Source organism: Phlebotomus papatasi, chromosome 1, assembly GCF_024763615.1.
Source record: "Phlebotomus papatasi isolate M1 chromosome 1, Ppap_2.1, whole genome shotgun sequence".
In the NCBI taxonomy this organism is placed as follows: Eukaryota; Metazoa; Arthropoda; class Insecta; order Diptera; family Psychodidae; genus Phlebotomus; species Phlebotomus papatasi.
In genome coordinates, this window is record NC_077222.1 from 28,850,266 (window position 1) to 28,867,274 (window position 17,009).

The 17,009-nt window shown below is 30.7% G+C and overlaps 1 protein-coding gene across 2 annotated transcripts in view; it reads left to right on the forward strand.

Moving 5' to 3' along the window:
* The window catches only part of LOC129799545 (uncharacterized), a 143,093-nt gene that overhangs the window by 45,821 nt on the left and 80,263 nt on the right, over window positions 1-17,009 (forward strand). The window contains exon 1 of one of the 2 annotated variants that reach the window (XM_055843518.1): window positions 8,006-8,832. The exons of the other annotated variant lie outside the window; for it this stretch is intronic. The gene's annotated coding sequence lies outside the window, so the exon portion shown is untranslated. Of the gene's footprint in view, window positions 1-8,005; window positions 8,833-17,009 lie in introns of those variants that run through there. 2 annotated transcript variants of the gene reach the window in all.

A 17,009-nucleotide genomic window follows, 5' to 3' on the forward strand; every position in this document is an offset into this window, starting at 1 on the left:
TTTCAGATTAAAGGTTTAAGTTCGTTCCGAAAGTTCCGAAAGATTTGAAATTTCTGAACAACACTCTGGCCCACTAAAATTAAAGAAAATTAAGGAAAAATTCAACCTTATAGCTTTAGACAAACGTTAGAGACCTTATGGAATCTCAACTTAATGAACTTATTGTAATTAAATAATGTGCCTAAATCCCAGACCTGCAAAGATCTTCACCCCTTTTTGTAAATTTTAGGATGTTAATATTAATTTTTAAGTAAATTTTGAATTAAGGTAAAGTGCCCTCGAGTCGACCGGTTCCTCGACTTGACCGGGTGGTCAATATTTGAATGTTTGATGGTGAATTTCTATAAAATTGGCACTGATTCGTATTTATTTATGAAATAATCGACCCATCAATGTTAGATCATATGTCAAATATTAGTGCAAATATAAATAATTTGAATAAATAACTCTAACGGTCGAATTGAGGAACCGGTCGACTTGAGGGCACTTTACCTTATAAGACTTATGCATCACACGTTATAACCAATATTATAACCATTCCACTTTTTAACTTATTGAGTAGTTAGTGTAGTATCAGATCCTCTACAACATTTTTCGTGATTGCCGTTTCTAACACATTCCATACTTATTTCTTTATAATTAACAATATCAACATAGATGAGCAATCCTCATAAATTTTGAATATGGGACTTGTAAATAAAATGCTTAAAATTGAGAAAACCTTAAGATGGCTCATATCATTAAATTTGATTAAATTTAATTGTATACTCTCTCTGTTCCAAATGAAATCGCTACGTTTGGGAACAAAATTTATTGAGATAAAATTCATTATTCATCAAATTTTGGAATAAAAATCCATAATTTCAATCAATTTATTTTTAGTGTCCAATTCTATCCTCAAAGTGTCCAAAATAAGAAACTGTCCAAAATTATGAGCTCTTACCCTACCTTCAATTTTTAAATTTTATCTTGGAATAATCGTATTTCCAGAAATACCCATTTAATTATCTTTAGAAAAATTAGAAAAAAAAACAATTTAGAAAATCTGTAATATTCCTTGACCTATCTAATCGCGAAAATTTGAGAAAGAAGGGGGAATAACTCAATCAAAAATTGTAACACAGTGATCAGAAATTGCCAAAGTGACAACAATCAAATCATTCTTACTGAACTCTGTGATTTCCAGTGATTCTTGGAGGAATATCATTTCAGATTTTATCAGAATCTTGACAGTGGGTTCTATGGATTCTCACGGAAAAATGTGTTGGTAAACATGAATAATCTCTTGTCCTATAACTCTTTCGCGTCTTTAGGGTCATATGTGACCCGGGGAAAAAAGTTTCTTTTTGGCTATTTACATTAATTGAAATCTAACTGGAGTCTTGAGAAAATGAGCCAAGAATCTTACATCCTTCTATTATGATGTCGTGCACGAACACATAGATTTCAATTAATGTAAATACCCAAAAAAAACTTTTTTCTCCGAGTCATGACATTACCCTAAAGACGCGAAAGAGATAAAGTCTAATCGGACACAGGAGTCCCAAAAAGAGAAACTGCATTTTTTGACTATTTAAAATCAAACTATTAATCAAAAAATTGTTTTTGGGTTTGGCACACCAGTATCCATCTGATCCTTTAACTTAACGGTTAGAGCTTCGAAAGATCCTCGCGATCAGCTTTAATTAACAAAACTTTAAGAAATTTAGCATATCTTTTTTATACTCGTTATTGTAAAAATTTTATGTTTAGTCAAGAAGATGCTGAGCGGCGTTTGTAATGTGTCAGGAACTGACTTGGCTATGTACGAGCTTAGTCGTCTTAACTCTTTCGTCTCTTTTGGAACTCTGAGTACCCAAAGCAGCATATGAATGTTTTGTGAAAAAGAATGTTTTTTAATTATTCAGAATTGATAAAAATCCTATTCTTGTGGATGATTACAAACTATAAGGATGTCCAAATGTAAGATATTTTTTGTAGGACCTCAATTACTTCCCGAGCTTAGATATTTTTGATTAAAAAATGGTGAAATTGGCTTGCAGCATATGCTACGGTCCGGAAAGAGTTAAGACTTTAGTCATAGGTGTGTCCAGCACGTAAAGACATTTTAAACTTTAAAATGAAAGATTTTTTTTTACAGAATATAAATCAGTCTTTGACTGAAGCTTTGGCCTGATTGAATACAGTGAACGGAAAAAGATCCTTCTCTTTTTTCTGGAAAAAATTAAGAGAAAATCTCAAGAAAACTATTTTTCCGGCAACTATCTGATTAATCAGCCTTTGAACGACCGATTTAAAAATTCAAGACGTTAAAATTTATCTCAGAATTAGGAAGATTATTTACACGAGTATTCTGGATATTGTCTTTATTTTTATATTTTTTTAGAAAATCTTTTTTTTTTAATTTACGCCAGAACTGTGAAAATCATTACGATTTTTGGGAATCTTATACAGTTTGCCAACATATTTGGTGAATGCCGCAAATGATAATGTTATTATAAATCAGGTTTTAGTCCAGAAATTTTACCCAATTTCCACAGGATTCGAAATCCTATTTTGGTGGTTTCCCAAAATGTGTTTTAATAGATCATTTGCGGTTAATATTAAATCCCTGACAGACTTTTCCCCAACATATTGTCTCATAAGAAAATGAATGTTAAGCCTTATGATTAAATCGTTATTCTGAAGTTTGTATAAATAATGAATGTGTTGAGAAATGGAGAATATCCCAAATACTACATTACGAATAAATATGTTATTGCTCTTATTGCTCGACAAAAGCAAATACATGATATTAATACTGTTTCAATAAAATGCATCTTGATCATCTCGATTCAATGACACATGTATTAAATTCAATGAAATGCAAAATCTAACGTATATAAATCATTTCTTAAACATTCTGTGGATTAAGCATTAAATACGCTGCGATATTTATAAACTTTGCAATACTGCTTTTAGAAAATAAACCACTTCAATCAGGAATAACCAAAAATAGTTCAATGGCTGATAATGGTTCTTCCACCCTATATCAAATATTTGCAGAAAATATTTTAATGCTATTTTTGCAATGAGTGTAGGAAAAAGGCGAAAAGCCACAGCCTGGAAGCTCCAAAGAGACATTTGCATAATTATGATGTTCAATTACACCATGAACTGAATAATTAATTCATTTTCCTTTCAATATAAGACGCACAATCAGTTCTGTACCGTGAATTAACAGTGAATTTAATGGGGTGTTAGAAAGCAGGAAAATTCCTTGTGTATAGTTGGGAAAATGGCTTTTAATTTACTTTTACTATATAAATGCTATGTAAAAGAGATTGTTTGGGAGAGAAATTCATTCATTCATGGCAATAAATACACAACAGAAATTTCAAATGGTATATGTTTCACACCATTGTATCAAATTGAGATATTCACTTGATAATTTATTGCCAAAATTAAATACTAGACTGAAATACTGCCGAGATTGTTCACCCATCTTATATATGGAAACAAATCCTTATATTGGGTGTTAAAACATTCTTTAACAACAGAATATGCCTACCAAATTTCACATTCATTGTTATATGTACATAAATAATTACACAATGAATGAATCGATGCGGTGTAAATTCCCATTTGGGAATTTGTGAATTGAATCTGAGTGCCAGAGAGAGAGAGAAATTTTATTACAAATCCTAATTTATGTTTCAGGGGAAAGAGGGGCAATTTGGAATGCTCATGGATGCGATTCAAAGACTAATCAATATTTTAATAATTGAATTCACAAATGCAATTTCTATGAAAGGAAAGACATTGCAAGAGAATTGATCAGTGTCGACGCATTCAGGAAGGCAGATTCAATGGGAGTTTAATTCATTGTACTAATGAGATTCAATTTCAAATAGCATTATTAATAATGCATGTGAGAATCTTGAGTGAACTTATACAGCTAATATTTATATACTTAGTACCTCCTAGACTATACATATGAAATATCACAGAGAAAGCACACTTATAATAGTTAATAAGAGAATAATAAATATTTGATTATTTTCTAAGAATTTCGTCAAATAGAATTTTACGACTATATAGTGGAGAACAAATCAGGATAGTCAGGATTCAGGATAGTAAATAAGTTATACAAACTTTTTGATTACTTCTGTTGACTTCATTAGAACTGCTGTTCTCCAGATAAACCATTTTTCACTGAAACTTAGTCAAATTCAATGAAACTAAAATATTTAATCCTATTTAATATTTAAATTAAACATTAACTCCAACGCATTCTCTAACTAGAACTTGATTCGAAAATCTAGCAAATCAGGAAACGTCACGAGAATAAAATATTTTATTGGATTAAATATTTTATTACCTGTATTTTTTTTTCTTTAGCCTTAATTTAAAACTCTTTTTGAGGTCTCTCTGTGAGAGATATTTAAAAATGTTTTATTAATCCATAAAAAAAACATTTACTACATATTTACGAAAAAAAATAATGGAAATTTGACGGTCGCTGTATGGCCTTAATTGCTTTGTGCATTTGAATTAATCAAAAACACTGAACATTACTTACGATTACGACTTTTATTAGGGGAGAGCGGGGTAGTTTTATACACGCATTACTTTCGAAAATAAATATTTTTAAGACGAAAAATAAATATTTAGGAATTGTCTTGCGTATATTCATTTAGTCAATACTCAAATGAAACTAACAGAATATAGTTTATTTTAATATGGTTCATACTCGTTTAGGACATAAGATCCTGAAAAAATTCACCTGCGTAAAACTGCCCCAGCCTCTCCAACTTTTCTCAAAATTGTTCATAATACTCTCTCATCTTCTATTAAATAGAACTCAACTCTAATATCTTCTACCTATGAAAACGGACAATATTTTTTTACATGAGAAGACAGCATTCCAGAACTTGTACTACAAACTTTTTAAAAGCTCACGAAAGCTCATTTTCCAATTAAGGTCCTCTCTGACATTTTATTGCTTTGTAGATTTGCAATATTAATTTGCGGAAGTTTAGTGGAGATCTTCATGCGCTCTCTTCAATAATTTTATTAATTTATACGTTTTTCCACTATAAAGCTTATTAAATAAATTTTTAAAAAATCAAAAATCAATATAGATTAAAAACAGTTTGGCTTATATTGATATCTTTTCATCTGGATTATGGCATTGTTTTTCCACCAGAAACGCTGAAAACTGTTCTCAGTTTTGAGTTCTTAAAGTCTTCAGTATAAAAAAAAATGTAATTGAATACTGTATGTTGCCTTTAATATTAAGTTTTCTAATTAAGACAATTTTCTGATTAATATACAAATTTCAACTAAATTAGTCCTTATATCTAAAGAAAAACATTTATAAGCTATAGAAGACTGGACTAATAGATTTTATGGGCAGAATGGACATATTAAATGCCAGATAAAGTTTATTCATATGAAGATCTAACATTAAAAAAAAATCCATAAATTTTGCAGTCTAAAAATTATATATTTACTCGATTTTATTTATTAATTTTTATTTTTGAAATGAAATAAAACTGTTAGAAAAACAAAGCGACAATATTCGTTTAAGATTTTCTAAAATTTTGAATTAATGTACAAATTCGTCAATAACGAAATTTGTTGCGAAATTCGAACATTTGTTTGTAACAACAATTATATTATCCGATATTATTGTTTTATAAGTCTTCTATGACCGACCGCGAAAAGTAGGATACCTAACAAATTTTTCTTGTAAAAGAGGAAAAAATTAAAATTAAACACTGAAAAATATATTACATGCATATTTTAAGAAATTAATAAAGTTTGATACTGACATTATACCGTTTAAATATAAATTAATTTTAAAAAGTTTTAAAATACCACATCTTTATATTTTGTCCTATAAAAAATGATTTTTTTTACTTTCTGGTTTATTTAACATACTCTTCATAGTAGTAACATTCGAAAAAACTTCGAAACGTTTTTGGTCATAGGTGTTTATGTCTGTATACCAAATATTCACCTTCATTACCTTCAAATTGTTATGCCCGACTTAGAATAACTTTTGTTTAGTAAACATGTTTTTGACATTTCAATGAGAGTGAGTGAGATCTAGATCTAGTCATCTCGCTCTATCTCATAGGAAATTCTAAAAACATGTTTATAAACAAAAGTTATTGTGCGCTGAGCATTATCCTGATTATCCTGAAACAATAAAGATGAGTAGTCCTTTACAAAATAAAACAACAAATATTGTTTTGGAGGGGTAGAAGGATGTGAGGAACAAAAGGAAAAAAATACTTTTAGAAATTATCCACTTAAAGGGGATTATTTAAAGACGGGAAGTCGATATCTGTTAACGTTTGACCTCTAGCACTGTTACAAGTTTTCAGCCAATTAAAAACAACATTTTGATAAACAAAAAAAAAACACTTCAAGAAAATGTTCAAGAAATATTAATAATTGCGGGTATTGTACCGAATTTTTATCCATTAAGACCGTTGAAATTGGCTTAGAAATTTCAAGACCTTTCAAAAAATATAATTTTAAGCAAATAGATTGAGAGATTGATACTTCAGAGCGGCGAGCTGAACCATTCAAAAATTTGATAGATAGATAGATAGATATTTATTCATCAGGAATGCTTATAAGAAACATCACAAGGGAGGCAAAAGTACATTGTAAATTTTAGCGACCACCGGCGTCTTAGCGTTGACGACAAACCTCAGGAGTGAAAACGGTGGTGATATCGAAACGTTTTTCGGTAACTAAAAAAATATTCAAGAGAAAGATGTTCCCTTTTGATCTTGCATTGGAATTGTACCATTGTGATAGGGTCATCGAAGACCGGAAAAAGATACCTCTTACCCTTTGTGCTCTAGTAGGAGAATTATGTAAAACTTTGGCAATACTTATCACAGATTGCGTTAGAATCTCAGGAAAACTTTACCGAAAAAGTGATTCTGCAACCGTAGCATTGCCATGTGGTATTGTCAGATGTCACGTAATTGAGATTTCTGGCAATTGGAATGACAATGAATATTATTAAGCAAATCAATCAAGACAAACGATATTTGCATGATACGTTAAATAAAGATGTTTCATTAAAAATAATCAATTGCGTTTTCGAACTCAAGAATTACCCTACAAACAGGTGATATTTTGAAAAAAGATATATTATACAATAGGGGAAAGTGCCCATGCTTTGAACGGTCCCAAGCTTTACAATGACTAAATTTTTCCTATGTTTCTGAATAAATGCAACTCCGCAATATACTTTAAAAACAAAACATTTTCTCCTAGTTTTTAAAATGTGGATGATATAAGTCATATTTATTGAAAATCACACGAAAAATTTAGTCATTGTAAAGCTTGGGACCGTGTAAATCAAGGGCACTTTACCCTTCATACTAATCTCTGTTTGAAAACTTTAAACATGTATTTTTGAAACTTTAAAAAATCTTATGTTAATTTTCCATTTTTCTATTATTCACTTTACTTAAATTTCAAAGACAGGTTGCAATACTTTTCATCAATACTATCAAATACAATTGTATTTGATAGTAAAAATAATTTCACTAAGAATTCATAATCATATTTCCTGCCTTTAATTTATAAGTAAATCTTTGCCCTTTGCCTAACGAATAAAGACAGTGCTACAACATCATTTTCTTGACCTTAGTATGATAATAGAAATATATTTATAAGACGACAATTTTCCATGCTAGCGCAATAAAATTTTATGTCTTCCGATACTCATTTTCTTTGCTTGGTATGTCGGAGATAAAAACAGAATGATGAAGTGCGTATGTTTACCAAAATGGTCATATACTATTTCAATTTTTTCTCCCTTTTTTTCTGCTACTATAAGGTGCTATGTCATACAGCACATTATAGCTTTGTAAATGTGTCTTATCAGCAGAAGAAGGGAAATAATCATTGTCATCATCATGCAACCATACTATGTGTATTTGCGAATGTATGAAAATTCTGCAGACATTAAATTGATTTAGGCAAAGGAAAAACCAGCGAAAAGGGATGTGAATGTGAAGCAATGCTCTAGGGGGAAAAATGAGAAAAATACCCACAAATGGAGGGGTGTGACAAATGTGTGAAAAATTTCGTGACAAGTACATACAATTTATGGCATCTTGATGCATTAGGAATTGATATTTAATGCATGGTGATTAGGGGATGGTGGTAGAGTGTATTCAACAAAAGTTAACAATTTTGCAAGTGCCCAAAACACTAAAATTTTTAAGAGGTTAATCAAAAAGAGGCTAAGAGTGATGATGTATTAGAAATTTATTAAGAATATATATATATATAGCTTCGCAAAAAGGAAAATGTGAAAGTGAGAGGACAAAAGATAAAACGAAAAAAAAGTTGTGGGACTATTGTCTTTAAATGTGAATCAAGAAAGGAATATGCAGCTGATGACATTCAACTCCTTACTAATGTTTGATATCGTGTTTGTGTTTTTTCTGTTTTTGGTGGGAGTTACGTGCCTAGTGTACTATTTGCCACCCACCCGTCGACATCGACGGTCAGAAATGTACCAACAGCAGTTGTATTATAAGAATTTTGCCGCAAATGTACATATAACGGAAAATCGTACAGTACTTGATGTTGATGGTGAAATGTGTGAAAAATTGCCCAAGCAGCATAATCATGATGATAAGGGTGAAAGACCTGTGGTGGTGGATATAGAGGGAGGACAATCATCAAGCGCAAAAACCATATCAAATAACATTGTAAAAAGTCGACCGACCAAGTGTTGCTACGTCAAAGCCAAAGGATGTGATGTTATTAAGGAATGTACAGGACCTGTTGATGACGTATAGAATTTGGGTATAATATATGCATTTATTTTTAATACATCCCAAGAAACATTTTTGGCACATATACAGAATGGCATTTTTTTTTTTTTGAGTAGTGTAAAGTGATACAATTTGGAATTAGTGTTACAAGTTGGACAATTAACCGGTACAAGTTGGACACGGCTTTTTTCTTGATAAATACAGTACAAAATTTGTTTTTAAGCACAAGGAAGCAAATTATAAAACTAAAGCATTAAAAATATACAAATAAAAATGAAGTACTAAATTATTACAAAAAGCCCTGTCCAAATTACACCATTGTCCAACTTGTACCACTTTACCCTAATTATCTAAGACGGTAGATTTTTCGTCAGCTCTGCAATAAAATAAATTTACACCACTCCCATTATGAGTCAAGCTTCAGTTGAAATTTATTTATTTTTCCTAATTTTTTATTTATAATTCCGCTATGCAACATCAGCATTACCTTTAACGCAAATTTGAAAGATATCAGAACAGTCTAACTATCTGAAAAATAGGCCACGCCTCCCATCAGTTTATATGGAGAATAAGAGTATTATATGCCTTATAGATTTTTTCAGGTTTGATGTCAGGAAATGGAATTTCAGTCTTCTTTAACTTCACAGTAAAGAAATGTGTAAAATTTACTACTAAAATAGTGCAAAATCGATAATTTTATTTGTTTGTATATTTGGTTGTTATTTGTATTTTTTTTAAACGCACAACATTTTGGTAATTTATTGTCACGTGATTAAAAATTACCACTATTATTTTAACACTATAAATTAATTATTTAATTGCGATCTGTGTAAAATTTCTTACTGTTATAATCATAAAGATTTTTCAACAATGTCTCATGATTTAAAACTGTTTGACAAGTTTTAAAAATTTCCACTATTATAGTATGATTACAGTTTTTCACATTATTATAGTGTGAAAAAATACACAACTTTATGGTATTTTTAACTGCTCGAACTCCAAGAGAGAGAAGTTTTCACAATCGACTTTTTTGTCACATGATCAAAAATTAACACTATTATAGTGTGAAGCCTTGTGTATTTCAACCAAAGTTTTTGAATTTTTAAACAAAAGTTGTGTAAAAATTGTTGAATTTCCAATTAAGACTTATACTTCAGTCGAGATGCTTTTCATTGGGCAAAAGTCATATAGAACATCAAATATTTATATGCATAATAGGTATATCGTGAAGATCCGAACATCAAATGTAATCATTTCGCATTAGGGGGAATCCCGAGTACAGGAAAAACCAATAAAAATGTCTTAGAGGGCAAAAAAATCAAAATCTTCGACATGAAAAGAAAATTCAACAATAAACAGAATTCAACAATATTTAAATTCAACAATTCCAAATTCAACATATTGAAATTCAACAACTTTAAATTAACAAATTTAAAATTAAACAATAAATTAGGCAATTAGGCAAAATAAATTTCCTGACATCATCTACATCCACATGGTCGAAACAAATTATCGTATCACTTTGTTTTTGGATATCTTATTATAACCGCATAAATCTTGTGTGTGATAGTTTTTCAAAATTATTCTTTTATTTAACAATAAATACCATTTTTTAGTCGGAAATGGTTTCCGAAGGCTTATTTGAAAGCTTAGTAAATCAACGCAAATTTTTTATACATATAAATGTTAGTGAATGAAAATCTTGATTATAATTTTCCACCAAATTCATAAATAATTTCAATGATAATATTGTAAGTCCCTTCCCCTCAAATTTAAATTTGTTAATGTGATTTGCTCTCAGTGCGTGTCGCGGTTCCTGTTTTATTTTGACCGTTGTTTGAACAATGAAAAAACTGATTTATTGTTGTCGATAGCAGTGGCTATTAACATTTTCGTATGATTTTATCCATTGCGCTTTTAGATGGGCATCCTTAAGTGCCTTTTGGTAATCCAGTCCCTGCCTTTGACATATCTTTTAGATCAGGAAAATTTCATGAAAAGAAAATTCACATCTCTTTCTTCTTTAAACGTTTTGCATCTGTCTATCCTACTCCTTCACAGTATTCTTCTTCTTCTTCTTTCAAATATCACAACAAGTTTAATTTAGTTCAATCAAATTTGAGGCCTGAATCTGAAGGAATGGGCTAAATAAGAAGCATGTTTGAGAAGGAAAGTGATGTGAATTTCGACTTCGAGAAGTTGTCCTGATCTAAAATGTGTGTCAAAACCATTAGTGCCGAAATTTTCATTTTTGAAGTGTTTGAATTAACCCTCTAACAGATAAGACCGTCTCAAGATGGTGTTCACAAAAATAACATTTACTGCGATTATAAAATTTTTATTAATTTAAAAGTTCTATAGTGTCCTCGGTAATAGTCTTACTAACATCTTTTGAAAGTTTGAAGTCATTTTGGCTCTTTGTTTAGTTCTCTTCTTCAATTTTGTGTGACAGGTCAGACAAAAAGCAACAAAAAATATTTATGCAAAAAGACTCTTTTCCAATTTCAAAAAAAAATACCGATTTAAAATTATCTGACTAAAATAAATTTATTTTTTACTGAAAGATATGTCGTTCTACTTCCTATATTTTATTTAGAAAATTTAAATTTAAAAAAATTTAAATTTTAAAAAAACTAAAATAGAAAATGAAGAATGGATGATTTTTTCGACTTTATTGGATCATAATTATCCTGGAAAACATTGTTTTATAACATATTTCGCATATTAAAGAAAACACTGTCAGAGGGTTAATTTTTGCAAATAGTTTTCGGTGATGAATACTAGTAATAGATTTCCCCTACCAAAGTTTGTTTCGATTTAAAGCAAAAAAGGAAAGAATGACTCAATAAAAAAAAACGATATTTTCGATGATGTAAAAACGATGTTGTTTACGTTTCGGTGAAACTTACGCTGAAAAATGAACTTACAAGAATTTCTTGATGCAATTAGGCTGAGATAACGCCATAGGACAGTTTTCACATACAAGTCCATAAACGATCAAGAAGACGTGACCTAAAATTACTTTTCGATTAAGCTTAACTAGGAAGTTTTTTATACTAGACAAAGTTAAGACATTCTGTTGGTACGTCACATTTTCTCTCTCATATCATTTTGTGAGAAAAGCTATGAAAGTGACCTTACAAAAAGTGCCTAAAACTTATTTGTTTATCCGGTTTTAAGAAAATAAAAAGAGAAACACCTCTAAATAGTTGTGTTACATTTACAAGGAGCCAAAAACAAATAAAATTGTTTGAGTCAATGAAGTGCCTTATAAGAGACTTATTAGAGGCTCAATGTAAATCATGTAAATCAATCATTTAACGGAGACATTCGTAGAGTTCTCCAAGTTTTACTGTGTTCAAAGAGAGCCGCCCTGTGTTTATTTTAAAACTCTAAATTGAAGAATTCTGTAAGAACAGAAATATTTCAAATTTGGCTAAATGAGTTTAAAGCCAATTTTTGAAGTAGAGAAGTACAAATTCAATTCAGTTCAATTCAATGACTTAATTGAGTAAATAATTCAAAATGATTTTAGGGTTACAGTAGAGTCTCGCTATAGTCCATATTTGGTTTCAAATTTGACACTTGGGTCGCACTATAGTCCATGTAATTTTTTAAAATTATCAACCATTTTTAGTATTGAAATTGCTCGATGGCTTCCACTTTCTTTGCGATTGTGGTACTTGTCCTCGCTCTCTTCATTATGGATCACAATTATCACAACTACTTAATAAAGTTTGCCAAAAATATTAAAATAATTATGCATGTCGCATACTAAAAAACATAACCTAACTTAAAATCAGTGTTTTGAAATCAACGGTCGATAAATTGTGGACTATAGAGCGATGGCCTATAGCGAGACTCTACTGTATATGTTTATATCTGATTTATAGATTTTTAAATATTTTCAGTTGTAATGTAATGTTTAAGAAATCTTGTTACCGTACATGCGAGTGACTGCACCCTTGCTCTTCGTAAGCTTTTCTTTAATTCCAGCACTGAAAGGTGGGTTTTAGACTATCCCTAAGTACTTTAAGTGATTGAATTAAAGAAAAGCTTACGATAAGCAGGGGTTCAAAATCACTCACGCATCTACGGAATACTGAAAAGGAATCTAATATGATTCTTATCTGTCCCCTACAAATACATTCTAAAATTTCTTTTCTGAATCTTTCAAAAAAAAAACTTACGAAATCATTTAAGTTTTCGTTTCTTTTGCTTCTTGGGATTTCATCAAAAAACCATTCATTCCCCCCTCTGATCCTTCAAAGAATATTCCATCTAAAATATTTTTCCACCAAGATAGCCGTAATTGATGATGCTAGGCCTGTCATCGACATGACAAGAGCTCCTTGAAAATATACTTTTCCAGTCAAATATGATTTTACGTTTTATCAGAACCCCGTAATCAATTGAAACATTCTACCACCACTGGGCTTTTTCTTAACGAATAGTCCTTGAATGAAAGTGATACAGCTGAGCTCAATCATTCTTCCTGTACAATCAATAAATGTTTCTATTCTTCTAGGGGATGACTTCTTTCTACGTTCCAAACCAATAATGGTGCTACGCATTCCAATATAAATAAAAATAGATTCAATCTTCTCGAATTATACGTTTCAAGTCTATTTTTTTTCTGGCTAATCTTGTCGCTAAAGCGGAACCCTTAGGCATTACCATTTCCACAAAAACTTTGCGCAACGGATCTTTAATTATGTAAATTTTTTGGCGTTTGTTGCTTGGTAAATGACAAAGAATGTCTGTAGATCTATAAAAAAAATAGCATAGCAAAAGGCCATGGTATTTTAAAGTAATTAGGAAAAGACTGTTGTAAAATGTGAGCATCACGAAATTTTTTTACATATTATTTGATATCGCAACAGAGCTCAAACATCTTAAATTTATTGCATTACTTAATTTCCTTAATTCAAATGCCATGTCTCTTTCTGCAAGTGCACCTCTTAATTCAATTAATTGTTCTAATTTGTTCAGTGGTTTTCTACATTTGAGATTTGCCAGTGTTACCTTGGAGCTATTTGAGAATCTAAAGTGGTATTTTCGAGTTGATTAAATCCTCAAATGTTGAAATTTGTTACTGCCTATTTGAGGGAGTATACGAACACGCTACAAGTCTTATTAAATTAGTCCCATTGAAAATATTTATATGCACAAAGCAGAACCACCCGAAATTAAAAGCAAAAATCCACAACTGAGGCGATAAAATTAATAAACAGGAAGAGCAATTAAATTAATTTATCGAGCCTGTTGTTTTCCAAATTATGTACTTAAATAGGAAAATTTAGTGGTTCAATATATTCTAGTTGGTATAAATCCCTTGTATTACTTATTAAAATATTAAATCTATTTTATATTTCGTATTGTTTGCGGCCGTAGATAAAATTATTCAAGTGTATAATTGCATAAGAGATATAGTTTTATTTGCAATAACTCTACGTCTGGACAAATGCAATAAAAGTTTATGTTTCAATTGAATTATTTATATATTAATTTTGTATTAAAACTAATGGGTCCCCATAAAATCCTCTGCAACACCTGCATTTTCCTCTTTTTCATTTGCTCAAATCCTTTGAGATGAGTAATTTTCCTAAAAGCACAATCACAACTACAATAAAAATCTTTTCTTGAGAGTATATTAAAGTGACATAAATATTGTGATGAAATTGTTTTGTTTTTCTCATAATGAAGCTTTTGAAATTCATTAAGGGGAGTCATAAACACCATAGCAATTAAAAGGAATATTAGCACTATATTTTCTGAGGCAAATTAAAGCTGCAACTATTGAAACTCAATTAATAATCACTTTAAAGCTTAGGATATTACTGAGAAAAAATGATTGGTATTTTCTATAATTCGTTTATTTTGGAGTAAACATTTGGAAGGTAGTGTGAGATATTTTGTGTATGATTTCTTCATCGTGACAATCAAACTGCAATTTGATCAATTATCTTCGAAAGATCTTATAATTACAGGGTAAAGTAGGTGCAGGTAACATTGGACCCCTGCTTTTTGTGAAATTTTCTTTATTTCCAGCACTTAAGGATGGTTTCCAACGATCTGACCTACTCTGTTCGATAATCAGTAAAGACTAGCTTTAGATAACAAAATTAAAGAAAAGCTTACAAAAACCAAGGGTGCAGGCACCCCTGGAATGAATCTACTACCCACATCTACGGTAGTAACCTTTAAGATAGCATTCCTGATTCTGAAATGGTCAGCCAATAAAATCTGATACCATCGGGTTATCATGGTATGCTATATATTCGGTTTATTCCCACGAGTTTATTTTTAAATATTTAATTTTTGGTTAAGTTAAGTAACAAACTTTTTCGAAATTTGTAGGCCTGCACGTTTTGGTCCGAAAATCTGTGTCTTTTGTTATGATACGTTTAATCGATCTCAAAGTTTTCAACTTTAAAATTTTTATTTTAAAAACTTCTGTTAGTTCTTCTAGTCTGGCTCAGCAAGCTATAAGTATCTTCTCTGTACTGAGGTCATAGACTTCAGGTCCTATTTAAATTATAATCCATTGTTGATACAAAATTAAATATATTCATAAAAATAAATTCTGAAAAGGACAATGGGCAAAAATGTATGGAAATTGGCCTATATGGCGATCACAGATGGGACTAGGCGCATTTTATAAGTAATGGTGTAGGATGAAAAACTACCGAGACCCAGGACGATATTCGCCGGGAGTCCTTGTAAAAAGGCCTTTATCCTTTCGAAAAAATACTGTTTTGACATAGAATTACTCAATATCAGTTAAAGGGATCTTCATGAAATTTGGTATGGCGTCAATGTCTGACTTAAGCTATTTATCCATGGATACTACCCCCTCCCTCCACCCCTCCCTCCAGTAGCCCCCATACAAAATGTGACTTTTTTCATTTTAACTTTCCTCTGAGAAGAAGTAGCAAACTGAAACTTGATGTAGGATCAAGGTTTATTAAAGGTTCCTTAATAATGTATATAGGCTTCTCCCCCCTTCACTCCTTATTCTAGCCCCCATACAAAATAATGACTTTTTCCACTATAACTCCTCTGTGAAAAGAAGTAGAAGTCATAAACTTGGCATAGGATCAAGGGTAATGGAAGGTTCTTTAACCGTGTATATATACGTTTCCCCTCACCACTCTTTGTAGCAGTCCCCATACAAAATGAGGACTTTTTCTACTATAATTCCTGTCTGAGAAAAAATAAAAAACTGAAACTCGGCATAGGAACAAGGTTTACAGAAGGCTATTCAGTCATATAAAATCTGGCGTCGATTTCAAAATAAAATAAATAAATAAATCACAGTTAGAAAAATAAATCAAAATACATAATGATTCTACTGAAATCGATGAATACAATGAGGCCATATCTCTCTCTATAACACATTAAAAGTATCAGACATACGTATTACAAGATCATTAAAATCGATTAAATAGATTCAAAACATAACACATTTTGTTAATTGTAAACTTTGATAACCTGGAGCACCCCATGCGGTCCACTTGTGAACTTATCTATACTGTATTTTTATAATATTTTTCGAGACCTTTCGATTGAGTATTCATTGATTTAATTTGATTAATAAATCTCAGAGATATAAGGTATCAAGTTTGAGTTTTGAGCTCTTATGTTTCAATGTCCTCTTACGTTTGTGCATTGTACACAATTTTATGTCCATTTCAAGAATATGCAATCATTTAATATATTTTAAGTTACAATTTATTCTTTCTCTTAAAAAAAGACAGTATAAATGCGCACATTTTATATAAGAGATTATTTTTCATTTACGAAAATAGTTTTTTTGCTCTAGAAATTTTCCCTCATGGTTGAGAACTTTTGGTCCCGGCACAAAAGTTGTTACCTATACCATGGCCTATTCAATTATATAGGTCTCATTGGTGGTCACAACATAGACCACTTTTGCCCATTGTCCTTTATCAACTGGTGAAATAATTTTTTGTTCATCAGATGGTGAAATAAATATTTAAAAAATGGGAACCCCACACATAACTAATCGTATTGGATTCTCTGTCACATATTTTGAATATTGTGTGAAGTTGATATCAAGAAATAACGGAAATAACTATATGTACACATCGTTCAGGATATCGTGCCTAGAATTAGGAATTGTTAGCCAACATCCGGTAAACACTAATACGGGCTTCAGGCGTAAAATTTAACTTATGTATGTTT